The sequence below is a fragment of the Tasmannia lanceolata genome, unplaced genomic scaffold, assembly GCF_043159265.1.
Source record: "Tasmannia lanceolata isolate RefF3 unplaced genomic scaffold, GAP_Taslan_0.1 ptg000007l, whole genome shotgun sequence".
Taxonomy (NCBI): Eukaryota; Viridiplantae; Streptophyta; class Magnoliopsida; order Canellales; family Winteraceae; genus Tasmannia; species Tasmannia lanceolata.
In genome coordinates this window covers 20,783,667-20,791,612 of record NW_027518684.1, presented here as the reverse complement: position 1 = coordinate 20,791,612, position 7,946 = coordinate 20,783,667, and the positions used below count along the sequence as shown (strand labels likewise).

At 37.5% G+C, this 7,946-nt stretch overlaps 1 long non-coding RNA gene across 4 annotated transcripts; it reads left to right on the top strand.

Moving 5' to 3' along the window:
* Positions 1-3,358: 3,358 nt before the first annotated feature.
* Positions 3,359-7,489, top strand: LOC143882256 (uncharacterized). Of its 4 annotated transcripts, none has more exons than XR_013252149.1 (6): positions 3,359-3,835; positions 3,952-4,046; positions 4,216-4,381; positions 4,564-4,637; positions 5,994-6,085; positions 7,149-7,489. It is a non-coding gene; the product is annotated as an uncharacterized LOC143882256 (long non-coding RNA). The 4 variants fall into 4 exon arrangements; XR_013252147.1 differs by lacking the exon at positions 7,149-7,489 and adding an exon at positions 6,166-7,054; XR_013252146.1 differs by having other exon boundaries at positions 3,360-3,835; positions 7,142-7,489.
* Positions 7,490-7,946: the final 457 nt, after the last annotated feature.

The following is a 7,946-nucleotide window of genomic DNA, read 5'->3' as shown; positions in this document are numbered from 1 at the left end:
CATGAAATGTAAAAATAGTAAGTCCCTAACTCATCTTGGGCTTTATATTTAATTGAATGATAAAAAATATAATAAAAGAAATTCTAAACAAGGTAGATAAAACCCAAAGTATGGTACCTCTTTTGAATCCAGTACTTTGATGAAGGCCCAACTAGCATAGAATGTGTTGGAAGGCGATAGTGCTGAAAAAATGGAGAAAAAAGCTTCTCTTCAAGCGTTGGGCAGGATTTGGGGAAGACATAAGTTTTGAAAGTGAGAAAAAAAGCTTCTCTTCATGCATTTGTATTTTGATTTGGATTTGAGTTTTGGATACAAAACACATCAATCATCTTCATGATCATGTTTTAAGAGAGAGAGAGAGAGAGAGAGAGAGAGAGGGAGGGAGGGAGGGATGTCTCGCTGCTGCCGAAGCAACGTCAAGGAGCAGTGATGGTGACAGAAGTTGCCACAACGTTGATTTCCAAATAATGTCTTGCAGGAAAAGATTTGAAAATCGGAATTTTTTGCAATGTTGTAACTAATTTGGAAATTCTAAGGATCTGATCTAGTTCAAAATATCAACTAAATTCAAATCTAAATCTTGCTGGTATCCAAACGTGGCCTAAATTAAAACTAGAGATATAAGTGCTATTATCAGTTCTACAAGTCAATCCTTGATATTTTAAACACACTCAACTTCAATATTTTGAATTTTCTATTGCTGTTTTGAAATTGTTCTTTCTGCCATTTACCTTCAACTGTTGTCTATTTTGCAGGAATGGGAGAACATGTTGGATCGAGTAGAGAGGTTTCGCTATCAGAAGAGGATCCCGAAACCGCGGAGAAACTACGGCTGCCTAAATTAAAGATCTGGAGTAACTTCTCTGCTATGCCCATTATTTGGACGAGGATGAATGACTATAATTCAACAATAGACAGACTAATGTAAATGTGCATCCTGTTTTTAAAAAGAAGAGAACACACTGACTTTCATTTTCCATAGACCATGACCTCCTGTAACTCTGTGAAAATATTGTTTTGGTGTACCATGGTGTAACATACGTTTTTATTATGTGGCAAATCATATCAAGTCACATGTACGAATTGAGTATTTACAGATGAGCAATTCCTTGAACTCTGTGTTTTCAAATGGATCTCTTTGAATGTAGGTGTTTGAACATTCCCAATCTAACAGAATCGTTTACTTACAGGCTTCTAATCCCCAGTAAATTAGTGTGATTTTCATCTGTACTTGGCTTCCATCCTTTGGCCTTTCAACTCAACTCAACAAAGCCTTTGTCCCAAATTAGTTGGGGTCGGCTAAAATGAATCCTTTAGAAAAAATTCATGAAGAAAGTGAAAGGAATCTACCCGGCTCTAGGTGGCCTTTAAGCTTTTAATTTCCATATGTAAATCCTATGAAATCAATCACATGTAATCAATTTGAGTATTTACAGTCTTACAGTTGAAGTGCAATTCCTTGAGCACATTGTGATAGCTTCAGTATCCTTTTCTTGAAAAAAAATCTGAGCAATTGAGAAAAGGACATTCCAAGTCTTGCTCATCGAATTGCCACATTAGCAGCTGTAATACTCTAGTTGGTAATCAAAGCTGACGAGATGAACGGTCCAGATCATTGTAATGTTGCATCCTACTTATAGCGGCTGGCATTCCATGCCCCTTCTATGCATGGTCAGGGTGTCAACAGATCAACTTCAGGTCGGATCCACCTATGTTATAGTCACAATCCATTCAAATTCCTTATCGATCGGGTCGGAGTTGGATTGTTCTTCGGATCCTACTTTCCACGTCATGATCACGATCCATTTTAATTCGGACCGTCCATCGGAGTGTCCTATTATGTCCTACTAAGCTAAGTAAACAATTAATTTTTTTAAAAAGAGATAGAATGGCAGTCCACTATTAGTGTCTCTATGCATTTTCTTCAAATAAATTAAAATTTTATCTATGTTTAATCCATGTGTATAATAACGCTTGTAAACAATAAAACTGATCAAAATTATATACACAAATATAATGTATAACTATTATCAAAGAATATGATGCATAAAGAACAAACCGCTCTGTTTTCCTTCGTGAAAGTGTGAAATAAAACGACTTAAATTCGTGAAATCGCATTCCCATCCGATTTATTAATTGATAAGAGAGGTTTTTACCAAAATACCTTTCATAGAAGGGTTAGCATTAACAAAATTTGGAGGGTATTTTTGTAAAACCATTTCGGATCGTGAATATCCAATGGGCATCTGTTGTGTGCCCATGCACAATCCAAAAATTTTCGGATCCCATATTTGATGATTCGAAATATGCCTATGGATCCTATTCATATGTTTAGATCCCGTTCATTAACGTTCGGATTCGGACGATCCATCAGACCGTCTGGATCCATTGACACCCCTATGCATGGTGTAAAATTGCGGGACCAACGCCATCAAAACGGGAAATGGTGGGCCCACCTATGTTTTGGTCTTAGTTGAGATGGTGGGATCCGCCCCATCAAAACATGAGGTGTAAAATGATGGGCCACACCCTATGCATGGGGTTGAGGTGGAGATGGTGCATGGGTCCCATTTCATCAGAACATCAATTGTAAAATGGCGGACCCCACCTGTGCTATGCATGGTGTAAAAATGGTGGGTCCAGCCAATGCTATGCATTGGGTGTAAAAAAATTTCCAAGAAAAATAATACTCCGTGGAAAATTCCCATGCCTAGGTAGTTTCTCAATTTTCCTTCAAAAGTAAGAATTTTAGATTTTGGAAAATAATTGCCATGGAAAATTCCTTTATGGCCGGTTTTGGTTTCCAAATGTGCGCGGGAGAATAGTGGAGTGGGAAGTCAATCGGGAGAAGGAAAGAATAGGGGTTAAGGGGGAGATGAGTCGTAGGTGTAATTTTGGTGTTGTTTGGTTGTCATGGAATTGTGAGGGAGTTTGCTTGAAAATAAAAAGTCATCTGTGTTTGGTTTGATGAATTTGAGGATACCAACGGTTCTAATTTTTCCAACCCTTCTTTTGAATATACCAACGGTCATCAGACCCCAAAAACCATTCAAAACATAAAATAACAGTGGGGCCCATGTACGATGGTTCATCTGAACCCTTCTAAGATCCCATGCCAAAATAAGATGGGCGGCTCATATGAAGTGTGCCGTGTGGGGCCCAGATGCAACACAGAAGGCCGATCCACGAATTGGAATGCTTTGCCTACCAAATGGACGGGCCAGATGGAGTCAGTTGTGGGCGCCACGCACGATCCAAAAACTGTTAAAAAACGGGCTGGTTAGCGTATCAATTGGGCCATTGTATGCAGAGAATGAGGAGGAAAAACATCAGGAAACAACAAAAAATCCTTACTATTCTAAAAGCCTAAACCTTCAAATTTCGTCAACCAACTTTTGCCGTAATGACCTGCCCCTGCTTTGCTATTTCTTCCCGGTATATCCAATTTCTTCGGGTCATTTTCGCCATTTCAACTCTTCTTCGATGCATGCAAAAAACCGCCACTTGTAATCTCCTTTTCCAGGCCACGCGTTTTCAATTGCATGTCTTGTGTGTTTTTCCTATCTTGGTTTCTCCGTCACTAGAACACGCGTCCCTTTTTCAGAAAAAAAAAACCCTCTTTTATCTGTGTGCAGTTCATTTTCTCCTCTTTGGCGGATTCTTTGCTTGGAAATCCTAGCCCCAATATCTCTTCGACGAGAAGAACCCTAGGTATATCTTTTGTTTCCTTCTCCGTGTCTCATTTCCGATATTACCTTCTCCTCCACTGGTTTCAAAAAGAATTCCTTTGCTTCTTCTTCCAAGCATATGTTCAATATAGATCAAAGAATTTCAGGTACGGAATCAGAAATCTTTTGTGGGTCTCTTCTTTCTTTTTTTTTCAAATTTGTTCCCTCAAGTTCCAAAATGAAATCCTGTGATTTTCCTAACCTGAGGATTATTTACTGGCAGTTCTGAAAAATAAAGTCTCCCATGCTCACCAACATGCTTTTATCAAGGAGAATTGTCAGGGCTTTGGAAAATATTCAGCAATACTCGGTTGGTTGGTAAGTTGCTTCATGCTTAATATCTATTGTATTCCTTCTTTTTTGGTCGAAGCCTGGAACAATTGAAATACACTTTCCCTATCTTACTGGTTTTAAGCTCAAATATGCCTCCAATAACTTGAACACTTTCAATCATAATGAGTTATGCACATTTGGCATGGTTCCACAGGCCTTGCTTGGACTGAAATATTGCATTGTCAGTTGCCAACCATAATAATGGTTATCCAATGCTGCCTTAATGGAAGAAGTCCGAAGAATCTTCAATTTTTAGTACCTACATTTATAATAGCAATCAACAATTGATTTCTGCACAGGGTCAATATTTTTGGAAAAAGGTGAATCATCAAAACTAGAAATACATTTAATATGTGAATCTAGAGGGTGACTCTGAACATTTGCCTCCGATTATTACTATCTATTTTTACTATTATTGATGTTGTTGCTGTTATTATTTATGTTTCTCATCTTTTAGGTTAGTGATAAGTGCAAGTCTTATTAACTTTGGTCTAACTTGCAGCTTATGAGAAATGTGGCCTCCTGAAAATGATCTATTGGATCAACTGCCTTTAATTAGAGAAATGGTAAAGAGAGGTGAGACTCTAGCAAAATTCAAGGTTTCTTTAGATTTATTTCCTTAAAAATTTGATTGGAAATACAGCACGTATTCTTGTTACCTTTTTACGTGCCGTAACTCATTACTTGGTGTAAAATAATTGCTTTTTTGGATATATTTAATTATTTATGATGCCCAACTCTCTCTCTCTCTCTCTCTCAGTAGTAGGTATAGTATTTAAACAAGTGAACAATGGGCACTCATGAATATTTTCAAATTCACTCCCGCATCATAAAAATGAAGACCCAACAAAAATTCCATGAATCCTCATTCACTATAATACAAGTTGCTCATCCAACAACCACTATGTTTGTTGCTTCCAATAGCGAGCATGTATTTATGTGATAACAGAAATGTTAAGCAAATAAAAAAGAAAAGATGAAAATAGAAATATGCTAGTGGCTCACCATGGCAATATCCATGATCATGACAAGGAAAGCCAACACTAACTAGTTCTCTGCCGTGGTTAAGAGCAGAATCACTGAAAATCAGGTATTGTTTGGTGCAAGAGAATCTGGAGGGCCTCCTGTAACAGGAAAAAAATTATAATCTGGGAAATATGAAATGCCATTCTAGTGGCAGGCGCCTTAGCACCCTCTTCATCTTCCTGGTGTACATCTCGGGGAGAATTATAGAATTTTGTGTTAGGAGAACCATGTCAAATGGACGGCTAAATTTCTAAAAGGCATTATAGGTTCAACTATTAAATTAACTCCTTATTGGATCCTTTGGTTTTGATGATCTCAAATGATGTAATGTGTTTCTTGTAAATTTCTGAAAGACATTATAGGTTCTGCTTCTAAATTAACATGTTATTGTATCCTTCCTTTGGATTAATAGATATCAAATTATGCGATGTGCTACATGCCAATAAAGAGCAAAGCCATCCATTGGATAATTGAAGCTCATATATTGATAGAAAGAGCAAAGCCATCCATTGGATAATTGAAGCTCATTTATTTTATTGAATCATTAAAAGGAACTGATCAATCAAGTTTCATTCAAATTAGATCCAATGAATATTTCAATGATCTGATTCCATGTTCATATTTTGAATCTCCCTAAAGAGAAAATAGAGAGACTTGTTCCTTTATTGTTTAACCTTCCCCGGTTTGGTTGGTTTGGGGGATTAATTGATTGGATACCCGAGACAGTTAATGCTTACTGCCGACAGGTTTGGGGTATGGTGCACCTTAACGAGCCATGTCTATTGGAGAAGCTTAAAGGAATTCAAATAGCTTATGGTGTCATATTTTGCATGCGTTGTTTATTAATATTCACTAAATATGAATTACGGCCTTTCAAGGTCACTAATATGGAATACGGCCGTTCAGGTTACAGAGATTTCCGACGACACAATGGAGTATAGGTCAACCGTTGAAGATGGAAAACATTTGAAGTAGATGCTGCAATCAATGCTGTCTAGGTTGGAGTTCTGAACGCAGTCGTAGACTGTTTTTTTTTTTTTATTACTTTTTTTTGAGCTAAAGATAGATATATTAATAGAGACGAGATTACAAATGCACGTCGTCAAAGTTTGCCCGACATACAAGGAATCCTGCAGCGCTTCAGATTTGGCCAATCGATCTGCAAGATCGTTAGCACTTCTAGGAATATGGATAAAAGAAATAAACCCATCATCATACATCGTAGAAATTTCATCCAAAAACCTAGATAATCTCCAGGGACCTACGATCTTACCTTGAACCTACATTAGATGAATCACTTTCCACCTCTATTTTACTACCTTCCATCTCTTCCCTAAATATGCTTATGCCAAGATGGATAGCCTGAGTCGGTGGAGTCTCGTTAAACCAATTGGCCCTGAAAACACAAAAATGATGATGCCATTGATGCCATTTACCATCAACATTTAGTTTGAGAGTATTGGCTGGAGGAGGTTTACACAAAGCTGATTTTTTCTTCTTCCCAATGGTGCCTGACGAGTCATACTGTGCAATTGGACCATAGAACAAGATTGCATTGCACTTTTGACATGGTTTTCTAGCCGAGTGTGTAGCTTTTGGGCTGTTGTAGCTGCATCTTACGAATATCTTATGAATGCAGCTATTTCTTGAATCTTTAGAAGCTAACTCGTCATCCCGTCTTTGTTCAATGCGTGGTTGGCCCATGACAGTGAGAAGGAACAGATGAACTGAAGCTTTATTTTGTAAAATAAACATGTTTTTAAAAAAAATTATCAATCTTCTGAAAAATTCTTGGACAATATTCATATAAACTATTTTATTCAGTCCTCTGTTGTAGTGAAAGTGCTTGTGATCAGTTCTGATGTCCCAAGATGTACCTACTATAACTATTGAAAGTGCTTGTGATCAGTTCTGATGTCCCAAGATGTACCTACTATATGATTGGAAACAAAAACTATTGATGATTATAGTTTTCTTTTGGAATCACAGGTGTGAATTAATAATTGTATTCTCTCTTTATTAGTGTTCTCTAATATGGATTATGAATTTTTAAGGTGACAGACATTGCTGGATGACATGATGGAATAAAAATAGTTGAAGATGTTAAAACATTTGGAGCAGATGCTGCCTAAATGGAAAGAAGCAGCGTCATGGACCGCGAAATTGGAATTGAGAACTAGAAGATTGCATTGCACTTTAACAAGATTTTATGGCCTAATTTGGAGTTGTTGCAGCCACATCTTATGAATGTAGTTATCTCCATCAATGTTTAAATGCCTACCAGCTGGGGAAGATGGAAGCTTTACATTGTAAAATAAACTTGTTTTTTGCAGTTATATGTTGTAAAATACCGTAGTAGTTCCACGTGCAACGCACGTGCACTTTTACTAGTAGTTCAAAAACCTGGACCAAAAAGAGGGTTTATTCAGGGAGAACCCCCAAAAAATGGCCGAGTCTTCACGTGAAAGGGAAAACATGCACCGAAAAGAGGGTTTATTCCATCTAGGAAACCCAGTTTAATAGAGACAATAGATAAAAAGCCAACAAATTACCCTTTTCAACTCATAAAACAGAGAAAATAAACAAAATTGCATGTCCTAAGAGGGTTTGAAGAACACAATTTCAGAAACAAGGGTTTCAAAAATGGGGTTTCGGAGATGTTCCATCCATCGATTGCATGGATTTTGAGTGAGGGTTTTCAAGAACACAAACTCATAAACTAGGGTTTCGGTTTGCCCAAATGTGAACCCCATTTCCGCAACCCTTGTGGCGAAAAAATTGCAAAAAAATGATTCGAACTTACCCGGTAGGGGTTCTCTTTCCCAGCTTTGCTGAAGAGGGGAAGGAAGACGAGCTCGA